At 36.7% G+C, this 13,412-nt stretch overlaps 1 protein-coding gene across 3 annotated transcripts in view; it reads right to left on the reverse strand.

Moving 5' to 3' along the window:
• FAM13C (family with sequence similarity 13 member C) overlaps window positions 1-13,412 on the reverse strand; it is a 171,481-nt gene that overhangs the window by 74,512 nt on the left and 83,557 nt on the right. The gene's annotated exons all lie outside the window — the stretch shown is intronic.

A 13,412-nucleotide genomic window follows, 5' to 3' on the forward strand; every position in this document is an offset into this window, starting at 1 on the left:
AAGTATTGTGACTATACCAAAATAAAAAGATTTTGCACAGCAAATAAAACAATCAACAGAACAAAAAGGCAACCTAGTGAATGGGGAGAAGATATTTGCAAATGATATATCTAATATATATATCCAAAATATATAACAAACTTACACAACTCAACACCAAAAAAACCAAATAATCCAATTAAAAATAAGTAAAGGATCTTAATAGACATTTTTCTGAAGACATACAGATGACCAACAGACACATGAAAAGATGATTGACATCACTAATCATCAGAGAAATGCAAATCAAAACCACAATTAGTATGGCTAGTGTCACAAGAAATAAGTGTTGACAATGATACAGAGAAAGAGGAGCCCTCCTGCACTGCAATGAAAGCAAAAATAAACAAGTAGATTATATCTAACTGAAACACTTCTGCAGAGCAGAGGAAACCAACAAAGCCAGCATTACCTTGATATCAAAGCCAGAAAAAGACACTACAAAAAGAGAAAACTATATGCCAGTATCTCTGGTGAACATAAAAAGGCAACTTACTGAATGGGAGAAAATCTTTGCAAATAAAATCTGATAAGGGGTTAATATCTAAAATATATAAAGAACTTATAAAACTCAATTACAAAAAAAATCTAATTGAAAAATGAGCAGAAGATCTGAATAGACTTTTTTTTTCCAGATAAGACATACTGATGGCTAACAGACATATGAAAACATGGTGAACATCAGGGAAATGCAAATCAAAACCACAATAAGATATCACCTCACCCCATTAGAATACCTGTTATCAAAAAGACAAGAGCTAACATTTGGTGAGGATGTGGAGAAAAGGGAACCATCATGCACTGTTGGTGAGAATGTGAATTCACTATGGAAATGATAAGCAGGTTCCTCAAAAAATTAAAGACAGAAATACCATATGATCCAGAAATTCCACTTCCAGGTATTCACTCAAAGATAATGAAAACACAATTCAAAAAGATATGTGCACCTCCTATATTCATTGCAGGATTAATTTATAGCTGAAGTGTGAAAACAATCTAAGTTTCTATCAACAAATGAAAGGATAAAGGAGATATGGTTATGTGTATAGACCAAATATGGAATACTACTCAGACATAAAAAAGAATAAAATCTTGAGAATTAAGAACACATCTATCTATCTATCATCTATTTAATATTAATCTATTTAATTGTCAAATTGGCTTCCATACAACACCCAGTGCTCATCCCAACAAGTGCCGTCCTCAATGCTCATCACCCACTTTCCCCTTTCCCCCACCCCGCATCAACCCTCAGTTTGTTCTCTGTATTTGCCTCCCTCCCTCTCTGTAACTTTTTATTCTCCCTTCCATTCCCCCATGGTTTTCTGTTAAGTTTCTCAAGATCCACATATGAATGAAAACATATGATATATCTGTCTTTCTCTCAGTGATTTATTTCACTTAGCATAAGTGAACCCTCCAGTCCCATCCACGTTGCTGCAAATGGCAGGATTTCATTCTTTCTCATTGCCAAGTAGTATTCCATTGTATATATAAACCACTTCTTTACCCATTCACTGCTAGGAATTTACCCAAGGGATATAGGAGTGATGATACATAGGGGCACATGTACCCTAATGTTTACAGCAGCACTCTCAACAATAGTAAAATTATCGAAAGAGCCTACATATCCATCAAGAATACACTTATCTTGATGAGTTCTGGGTAATACATGAAATTGTTGAATCACTGTTTTATACAACTGAAACTAATACTACACTGTCTGTTGACTACACTGGAATTAAAACAAAAATGAATGAATGAATGAAAATGAAATTGCAACAACATAGATGGCCCTTGAAAGTATTATTCTAAGTGAAATAAGTCAGATAAATACCATATGATCTCACTTACATGTGAAATCTACAAAGAAAACAAAACTCATTTATAGGGAGAACAGAGTGGTGGTGGCCACTCTGTTGAGGGATTTAGGGGTGAGCAAAATGGCTGAAGGGGATCAGAAGGTACAGACTCCCAGTTGTGAAATTAATGGGTTATGGAGATGCAGTGTGCAGCATAGTGACTGTAGCCAACTGTACTGTAGTGCATATTTGAAGGTTGCTGGGAGATGTATCCTGAAAATTGTCATCACAAGAAAAAATTTTTTGTAACTTTTTATGGTAACAGACTACATCGCTTCTGATGAACATTTTTTAGGGTGTACAAGTGCCAAATAATTACATTGTACATCTGAAACTACTATAATGCTGTATGTCTATTATAGTTCAATTTAAAAAAAGAAGAAAAACTAAACTCAGTAAAACATGGCACAGTACTGGCCCCATAGGAGCTTTTAATCATAAATCTACCACTGGCTTATTCTGTGTCCCTGGGCAAACCATACAACTATGCTGGGCTTTAGGCCCCTTGTTTTTCCTGATGCCACTACCTTAACCACTTCAATTTCTAAAATTCAATGAATATTAGAGATCAATAACTATTCCACCAAAAATCATAAAATCACATGTCAGATGAAATACACTACCTATCTATGCCTTAAAGGTGTCAGATCACACTGGAAAGTATTAGTTATTTCCTCAAATATGAATTTTTTTTAGAAAACCAAAAAAAATCATCTACCTGTTTTAAAATCTGATTTTTATAGCCCTAAGAAAGCCAATAATATCTTAAAAAATCAAAATATACCAATACTAGCAAGGCCAGACTATAGGATATTAAGTTGATGTGTATTTCTATCTCCCTGGAAAGTGGAGATTACAAATTTCATTCTTCTACTGCAGCCCCACACACCATCCTAGTACCAGATCCAGAGCTGGGTACATAGTTGCTTCTAAATAAACACTGTTAAAAGAAAGAATTACTCCTTAGAGAAAATATTCAAAAAGTCTTAGCTTTAAGGCAAAATTTCAGTCTTAGAACAAGCAGAAATATTTTTTAAAGCTATTAGGGGTCAAGGGAATATATATATATATATATATATATATATATATATATATATATAGCTGTCAGCTTTATATCCTGCCAAGTAAGAGCATGTGGGAAAACAAATAAACAAATAAACCCTTCCCATCATTTCATCAGAAAATGGAAATTTTAGACCACTCTCTAAATAAAAGCATCCAGCTTTATGGAAAAACTCACTGCATTGTTCTTGGTTTTTTTTTTTTTTCTTTCTTTCTTTTTTTCTATGAAGCAGTAAAAACTACAGCACACCTGAGAGTCACTGCAGTAGACACAGCCTGCTCTAGTTTTCCATGAGAGAGCAAAAAACTAGTAGTATGAAGAGAATTAAACAAAAGAATGAGCAACAAGGAGAAGAATCATGAGAGTATAGCAGAAGAAAGAGCAGGAGCCAATGGGACAAAACTCTAGTGGAGTGTGGCAGATGGGGAAGGCCAGTAGACAAATGGCAAACACAGGTCGATCAGCTATGGTAGGGGTTACCACACCTCCTCTGCTCAGCTTAACACCTCTGTAGTTTTTCTAATTCTCAGATGAGGAAGAATATAGGCAATTGTTGGCATAGCTTCTGCCTTTTCTGCCAGCATCTAAGGATTCTCCTGAGAATGAGGACCTTAGATCTGATTCTCCCAGAAACAAAAAGCCAGGCTGGATAGTTGCCTCTGAATGGCAGGACAGATTAAACCAGCCTGGAAACTGTTCTGAGTTTCTTTGCTGTGTCGTTCATGTAACTGCAACTAAGAACATGTTGGCTACAGGATGTCCTCATTGACAACTGACAAGAAATTGTCTGAAATTAAATGATAATAGGACACTGTGCCAGCTGAGGAAGAAACCTTGGTAAGGAAGGAAGGTCACTTTATCTCAACTCAGAAAACCATACCAAAAAATTTCCAAATGACATCCTTAAGTAGTCCAGCACACAGGAAAATTACATTGGATACCATGTTTCAGAGACGAGTATTATGCATTCCAGCATCCATTTATACACCTTCTGATGACAGCACTCCCAGATCTAAAGTGGGAAATATAGTCTACATCTAGCCAATCAGTTAATTCCAAACCTCAAGGTCATAGTGACTGGTTCAGCCAGAAGCTCCATGCCCCAACCTACATAAATGAAACTGAAGTTAGGACTTTCTACCCTTTTACTCTGTGAATGGCCCAAGATTCATGTACCCTCATTATTCAAATACTAATCTGGGTGCTGCTATGAGGGATTTTGCAGATTTAATTAAATCTTAACTCAGTTGACCAAAGATATAGAGATTATCACCCAATCAGGTGAGCCCTTTAAGGCAGGTAGTTTCTTCCAGCTGGCGGCAAAAGACAACATCAGAGAAATTTGAAGCACAGAAGGATTTGGTGTGCTGTTGCTGTTGGTGGCTCAGTGATGAAGGCAGTCATGTGAGAAGGAATGCAGGTAACCTCTAAAATCTGAAAGCTGCCCTCAGCTGATGATTAGCATGGAAGCAGGGACCATAATCCTACAACCCTGAAAAAGTAAATTCAAGCAACAACCTGAATGAACTTGGACATGGAAACTTCTTCAGAATCTCCAGATAAGAACCTATTGTAGCCAATGCTTCATTTCAGTTTTATTAGAACTTGAGCAGAGAATCCAACTGAATCCACCCAGATTTATGACCTACATAACTGTGAGCTAATAAATAGGCCTTCAAAACCAGTAAGCTTTTGTTAATTTGATACACAGTAATAAAAAACTAATATACACTGGAATTGCTAGCTGTAAGAATAATGTCCCTAGAGAAAGGTCAATCTAAAAATAGAGCCAGTATAGGAAAGCAGAGATAAGAGATGGAAAGAGATGCCATCTACATGACAAGTTTTTAATCCCTGGATCTAGCCATGCATGGAGCCTATCCTGATCCTAAAAGTTCCCACTGTGTAAGTCAATAAAATTCTGTTATTATTAAAGCCATGTTGAATTGACTTTAAGCCACAAGGAAAAAAAATCCCAGATACTTGAAAAAAAGATAAAAAAGAGGAAAATATTCAATTAATTCTGAACTATGGCCAACCCCTATAGTCTAGATTTGCATTTTACTAGAAAAATACAGCTGATTATTATTCCTTCAGAAATAATACCATTCAGCTAACTGAAGAGTATCAAAGGCCTAAAGCAGCCTCTTATTATATTATTTTCTCAAAATTAAAACAATTTTGAGGGAGAAACATTTCAAATGAAACAGTAAGTACCACCTTGAGGTCTGATACAACTTGAGGCCAAAATATCTATATACTAACCTTTAGATGGTAATAAAAAGACAATTAAATTCTTTGCATGGAGACACATGTATAGACACATGCATATAGGCTCAGAAAGGAGCACTACAAATGTGAAAATTGGTCTACTTTAAAAAAAATTAAAGTATTAAAGGATTCTTCATAGACTGTAAAGAGGCAGGTATCTTTAATGTTGAGGCTAATGTTGAGTTATTTTGACTAGCATAACTCAACAAACAAAGAGTAACAACAGTACTGATGTAAAAGAATTGTGAATTTTTCATACTGGTTTCTGGTAGATAAATGATCTCTTTCACGACAAGCTATGTAAAATAGATGTCCACTTTGTGAAATAAGAACTTATTATTGATGTTAGGTCATTATGGAACATTTGCTGCATGTGAACAATTTATTACACTTGTTTCTTATAACACAGACCCTTCTTGAAAATTCCAATGGCACTCCTAAAGTTTCTTTATGGTAGAACCTCAGTCAGGCTGTAGCACAAGAAAAGACTGAATCCAATTGCACTTTGGGCATTTTTTTCTTCCTCTAGTTTTTTGCCAGTCACTGAGAGTGATGATACCACAAACAAATCTAGAAATGTCCCAGCTATTTTTGATAAGGTCAAAACTAAACTTCAAAGCAGCCATAGGTATAGAACACATCTCTGGGATGCCCTGTACAGTCAATTAACACCTAAAATATTCCAACTCTATTCTGTAAACTCAGTGGACTCCTGATGGAATCTTCAGAATAGTACTGCACTTCAGAATATTTATTTCATTAAAAAGATTCTATTACACTCTTTTTGTAAGGACTCATAAAAGGAGTCCAATATGGTATCAAAGAACTTGTGATTGTTGGTTTCTTTCAGATATACTAGGTTTTACTCATTACCAGATAAAATGGCATAGCCAGTGTGACTATTCTTTCAATTAGAAAAGTTGACATAATGTGACTAGAATTTTCTCTACTTTCAGAGGGTATTTCCTTTTCCTACTCTCCACTTCACAGAGTTAGAAAGAGCTAAATAGGGTACAAAGGTTATATTAACATTACCATTTTGACATTTACTATTAGTTATCAATTTCTTTTCTCCTATAAATACATCCCATGATCTGGATATACATGCTTCATTGATTTTCATTTGGGTTAGTTTCTTCCTCTCCATAAGAGGCCCCTTTTATATTCAGTTACTTCAATGTCAGAATGATAGCCATGCTAATATCTGTCCCCATAATTCCTCAGCCCCTTCAAGCATAATGTCAACTCCATTTAGCCATGGGTGGCATCTCAGCAGGTTGCCTTAAACCTCCAGGATCTCAAACTGTCTAAGAACATTCTCCATATCTTCCATCTTTTCTACTTTACCCTATACATGAACTTATTCTAGTCTTTTAATTATATTAAGGTTATAGGTTCTTCTGTGCTTTAACAGTCAGTCATTTCACTTGGACTCCTTACTTGGTAGGAATTATATGTCTCCAAAGTTTGATTCTGGGGACACAGAGAAGGCTAGAAATATTTCCCTCAATTACCCTTTAAGACTTACTTACCTTGAAATTCTCAGAATAAACTTGTAGGGCTTATTGTGGGCAAAAGACTAATGTGGCATGTATTTGTTTTCTAATTCCAATGTTGAATAGCTGCTTCTTCTTTGTGCTTAACATATATCTTTTTGGTAAACATTAACCAATGGCAAGATTTTTTTTTTCAGATTTATAAACTGGTTCCTTAGGCCTAGAGAGGTTAACTCTACATTGGCCCATGACAGTGTAAGATAGTTTTATAGCCAACAAGCCTCAGAGGGAAAGGAAATAAGGAATCCACGTAAGAGCAATTAAAGTCAAATTTTTCTTTCAGTGCCCATTGGCTTGTAGCTGACCTTACCTCTAGGACCTTGGAATTCCAGGCAAAAAGTGAAATAGAAACAAACTCTTATTCACTCAGCAGAAACTTGCTTTATCCACAAGTTAAGTGCAGAATACCTTCAAAGTATTTATCAGATAATAAAATAAAACACTTTTTCCTGAGCCCAGAAGTCATGGACATTTTTTGAAGTGACCATTTCCTTCTGTAAGATGATAACAGAAGAGCTGGGTTAGGCAAGTATAATGGCAGAAAGTCCAAATTGACTAGAATTTCAGTATGTTCCTTAGGCTGTACTATTTCAGGTAAATTGACCTCAATTCTTCACCTTTGATCATGTAGCATCTCTTATTCTTGTACAAAATTTATAAATAATTAAATTAAGTGATTATGGCATTTTTATAACACTTTTTATTGTTTTCTCCCTAGAGGACTTCCAGGGACGATTGGAGAGTAGAAGGACCCTAAGTTCACCTCACCCTACAGATACTAGACACTTACATTATCAGTGTAAATAGCCCAGAAAATGATCCAAAAACTGGCAAACAAACTCCACAACTAAATGTAGTAAAAAGGTCACATGGAAGGGGGTAAGAAGGGCACAAACATAGTGGGGTGTTAAACAAGCTGTGGCTGCCTATGGAAGGGAGCCACAGATATGGAGGGAGAAGAGAAACAGATGCTCACACCAGGGAGCCTGCATGGGGAAAACAAATACCTATAACATTTAACTTTGAAAAACAGAGGGGCCAAATTTTGTGAGTTCTTACAACTAGCAGGACTTAAAGCCTGGAACTTTAAAAATCAGCAGGCTCAGCTTTGAGAGAGCCAAGAGGGCAACAGAAAACTGAGTCCTACCCTTAAAGAGATAGCACGACAAATAGCCCATGGAAATATATAGGATAGAAGCAGCAGTTTGAAAAATGCCCAGGGCATACGGGAGGGAGTTATTTACTAACTGCAGGTTCCAGAGTACAGAATTTGCTAGAAGACTCCTCTAGGAACAAAGGAGCTAGCAGGTGCCATTTCCCTCCCCTGGTCCCAGGATAAACACATGGCCATCTGTGGGAACCAGGGCAGTGCTGCCAGCATTTGCTACCTAACTTGTTTACACTATGCCCTTCCCCCTCCAGCCTGGCCTGCCTCAGTCCTGGGACTGTGAGTCCTCTTTCCTAGAAGACTGGTGCAAACCTTACCAACAACATGTCTCCAGACAGCATGCTTTGCAAGGCTTTGATTGAGCTGCAGTGTTGGCAGGTCACCTCCTATAAGGATACACACACTTTGTTAAAACTGAGTGCCCTGTCCATGTGCACTTTGTGGATCAGGCTCTAGCTGGCACTGGTCCTGGCAGCAATGGTATGTCCCCTGTGGAAGAGGGCCATCATGTAAAATTTATGGGCACTGCACCGACCCAACCCTTGCACATTTTGCAGTTGCCCCAGCTGGCCCAGTCTCAACAATGGCTGCATCACTTCTGGAAAAGGGCAAGTACTCTCTTGTTAAAAATGCACACCCCACCCACTATTTTCAAGAGCAGGAGACAGATAACTTTCCTAACACAGAGAAAAAGCCACAGGAAGTTAGACAAAATAAGGAGACAGAGGAATATGTCCCAAATGAAAGAACAGGACCAAACCACAGTAAGAGACTGAAGCTAAATGGAGGTAAGTAATATGCCTGCTAGAGAATTTAAAGTAATGGTCATAAAGATACTCACTGGACTTATGAAGAGTGGAGTACCTCAGTGAGATCCTTAACAAAGAGATAGAAAATAAAAAAGAACTGATCAGAGATGAACTCAATAAATTAAAAATACAATAGGTGGAATAAATAGCAGGCTAGAAGAAGCAGAAGAATGAATTAGTGATCTGGAGGACAGAGAAATGGAAAGTAATCAAGCTGAGCAGATGAGAGAAAAAGAACTATGCAAAATGAGAATAGATTTAGGGAATTCAGCAATTCCATCAAGTGCAATAACATTCACATCATGGGGATCTCAGAAGAAAAAGAGACAGAAAAGGGAGTGGAAAATTTGTTTGAAGAAATAATAGCTGAAAATCTCCCTAATCTGGAGAAAGAAACAGATATCCAGATCCAGATATGCACAGAGAGACCCCAACAAAATCAACCCAAGGAGGTCCACATCAAGACACATAGTAATTAAGATGGTAAAGAGTAGTGATAAACAGAGAATTTTAAAAGAGCAAGACAAAAGAATACAGTTACATACAAGGGAAACCCCAAAAGGCTATCAGCAGATTTTTCAGCAAAAACTTCACAGGCCAGAAGAGAGTGGCATGGTATATTCAAAGTGCTGAATGGTAAAAATCTTCAGTCAAGAATATTCTATCCAGCAAGGCTATCATTCTGAATAGAAGGAGAGATAAAGAGTTTCTCAGAAAAACAAAAGCTAAAGGAGTTTATGATCACTAAACCAGCCCTACAAGAAATGTGAAAGGGGACTCTGTGTATGGAAAGAGCATAAATAAGTGTAAGAAAAGTAGAAGGTACAAAAGCAATAAAAATAAGTATATCAATAAATATTAGTCAAGGGACTCACAAAATAAAAGGATGTAAAGTATGACACCATATACCTAAAACATGGGAGGAGAGAAGTAAAGAATGGGTTCAAACTTAAGTGACCATCAACTTAATATAGACTGCTGTATGCAGATGTCACATACAAACCTAACGGTAACCACAAATCAAATATAGTAATAGATATGCAAAAAACAAGGGAAAGGAATCCAAGCATATCACTGAAGAAAGCCAATTTATGGTGAAAGAAGAATGAAAGGAAAGAAAGGAACAGAGAAGATCTAATATATGCTCCCCAAACTAGGCCTTCAAGCATTGGGAAAATGAATAAAAATGGGGGTTGGAGGGGGAGAGAATCAATAAATGTTAAAACTGAAAGGGCTCTTAAGTTAACCCAATTCAAAACGTATTGCTAGAGTGCCTGGGTGGCTCAGTCGATTAAGTGTCTGACTTTGGCTCAGGTCATGATCTCACAGTTCATGAGTTTGAGCCCAACGTCAGGCTCTGTGCTGACAGCTCAGAGCCTGGAGCCGGCTTTGGATTCTGTGTCTCCCTCTCTCTCTACCCCTCCCCTACTCACACTCTACCTCTCTCTCCTTCAATAAATAAATAAACATTTTTTAAAAATTAAAAAAAAACTACTTCCTGCCTCAATTTTCCAAATGAAAAACTAAAATAAGTTGATGTGATGCTTTATTATCTGTGGTCTATAATAGAAAAAGTCGTTTGAAGACACAATATGGCATGCTTTCTCAGGGAAGGGGAGATCCATTAGTTTTCTTTATGCATCTGCTATTTTTCTAATTGGAACTAAAGCCAGCCAGGAAGAGGATTTAGTAATATGTAGAGAAGGAAAACAATATTTGTTCTCATTTTATCCTTCAATTTTTTGATCTACTGAGTGCTTATCAATTATATGGACATGGAAGAATAATTAAAACCAAGGATTAAGATGGATGAGACATGGGTAGTGGATAGATCTTAAGTCTAGAATACTTTCCAAGCAGGATCCAGAAGACTCCAAAAAATAAAATCTCTTGATGTCTTACAGATGAAGAATCTGACAGTCCAGGTCAATGGCAACAGGGAGACTTACTCAGTTTTTCAGCTATAAACTCCTATCACATAGTCTCAGAGACACTAAAACTCATAGGATGAAGATACAAGTCTTATCAAGAGACCCAAGGTCAAAGACTAGTAGCTTGAGACTCACTTAACAAAAATGAGACTAGCTACAATCAAATCTATATTCATGCCAACTGGAAATAATAAGTGAGTGAGTTTTCCAGTTCACTGGGAAAGTAGGGGAATACACCCAGAGACAGATGCTTATATGTGGATTTATTACACCATGTATCACTGAGTAAAGGACACCTTGGGTCAAGTACCAGTTCTGGAACCAAAATATAGCTGAGCCCCATCTATCTGTGACAGAGAAAGTATAATTAAAAAGTTCAAAAAGTAGAAGTAAATTGCCAGATGAAATTTGGGGAAAATATAAATAAAGCACATACGTAGCATCTTAAAATTTTTATTATATATATATATATATATATATATATATACACACATAATAACCAGTTAAATGTATTTCCACTCTATAGGATGTCTCCTTCATTATATATTATATATAAAACTTTAGGGTCTATGGAAATGTCTGGAAAATATTTGTGGACCATCTTCTCATGAAACTCAAGAAACTCTTTTGACTTTAGATTTGCAATTGGGATGAAGAAGGAAAACAGATACGGAACTGGTGGGTTCTTTTTACAAAACTAGATAGCTGTATGTGTGTGGTACAGAAGGGGGCAGTGGTAAATAAATACAAGAAAGAAACAAAGAGCAATGAAGAGAGCTCACATAACAAAAATTCCACCTTGTATTTCTATTTACAGATGGAAGGAATACTTGTATAAAAAGTCACTTGTTCAGAGACCAAACCACAACTCATTAAAAAAAAAATTATTCTCAGTAACAACTTATCATAATAGTCAAAAACTAGAGGAAAAAAACATACAATGGGTTACAGCAAGGAGAATGAAAACTTAAACTACATACCTAAATATGTATGAATCTCAGAAGCACAATACTGAGTAAATGAAACCAGACACAAAAAAGTACACACAGTGCATTTGTGAAAAGCTCAATAATAGACAAAACAAATTTATTTCAGTCTGAAGAATCGTTATCCTAATTGGAGAGTAGTGACTGGAAGGAATTACTAAGGGGTGTCTGGGATGCTAATAATAGTGTTTCTTAATCTAGGTGCTAGTTACACACTTTATGAGAATTTATCCAGCTGTACATTTGGGATATACACACTATTCTATATATATTTTCCATTTCCATTAAAAATACTAGAGGTGCCTGGGTGGCTCAGTCAGTTAAGCGTCTGACTTCGGCTCAGGTCATGACGTCATGGCTCGTGGGTTTGAGCCTTGCGTCGGGCTCTGTGCGACAGCTCAGAGCCTGGAGCCTGCTTCAGATTCTGTGTCTCCCTCTCAATCTTCCCCTCCCCCACCTGTGCTCTCTCACTCTCTCTCAAAAATAAACATTAAAAAATTTTTAAAAAATACTAAAGCAGCATTTCCCACCTGTGTTCCACAGGACTCTGTTGCCTAAAGAAATGTTATGTTATGGACTTCTTCCATAAAATAATTTGGTTTTCCATACATTTGGGAAATACTGGGGAAAACCCAGTTAAATATATTTCCACTCTGTAGGATGTCTCCTTCAATGATATTAACTCTCCCTGCATGGGCTTGGATCCACTCATACTGTCTCTATTCAAGTTTTTCTAAGGTTTCCTCTGGCCCCCAAATTTCAGTCACAACAGAAACTGCATGAAAGGATGTGGATCTGTACATACCCCACATAGTTTTCCCCCTGACTGGAACAAAACCACTTTGAACACACACTGAATCTTATGAACCAGAGCAGATCAGCAGCACCACCTTATCATGGAAGAGCACACATTTAAAATAGGGTGTTGCCTCCTCTTTTGAAATCATGACTCCATTCAATGCTCTTGCACCCATCTAATCCCAGAGCAGTGAATTGGCATATTTCATGAAATTTGCCAATACAATACAGCAAACAAATACAGGAAAACAAATTTCAAATAGAGCTTTTTACAGCTGTGATTTTGGAATGCCCAAGTAATCTCAGCATTCTCATGGATTTCCAGCTCATAAATCTGAGTTTCTCGCAAATACTTGAAACCTATCACAAGTTGATTCTTACAATCACTTCATTTTTCTACTCACTTATGTCAAAACAAATCAATGCTTCTTTATAGCTAGCATTTTACTTGTTCACAATGTATTCATTGATTCAGGCTCTTGCCTCTTTTTTCTTAAACTCTTTGTCACTCTTGTTACCATGAGTGAGATTGTGGAATGTGAAGGCTGTCTCTATGCACAAATAAATAACAAGCAGTGTTCTATGTTGTTAACTTTAGGTCATTTTCCACAACTTTAGTTATTTATCTAACTTAATTTAATCAATCATCTAGTTTACCTTTGTCTATTCATTTCTGCCAAATTCTAAAGTAAAAAAAAGAAAAAGAAAATCCCCTAAATTTAGCTAATTACCTTTTTCTTGGAGGGGGAGAAGAGATCAATCTTCAAATGACTTATAAACAGTATGCCTCAAGTCCATCATCTCTTCCTGGCATCTGAGCATCCAGTCTTTTCATTCCTTTTGCTGTAGTCCTAATCAGATATACCACCCACTGCTCCTTAATTATAAAATGAGGGCAGGGAAACTAGACGGTATTTCAAACCAAGGCC

Source organism: Panthera tigris, chromosome D2 (assembly GCF_018350195.1).
Source record: "Panthera tigris isolate Pti1 chromosome D2, P.tigris_Pti1_mat1.1, whole genome shotgun sequence".
In the NCBI taxonomy this organism is placed as follows: Eukaryota; Metazoa; Chordata; class Mammalia; order Carnivora; family Felidae; genus Panthera; species Panthera tigris.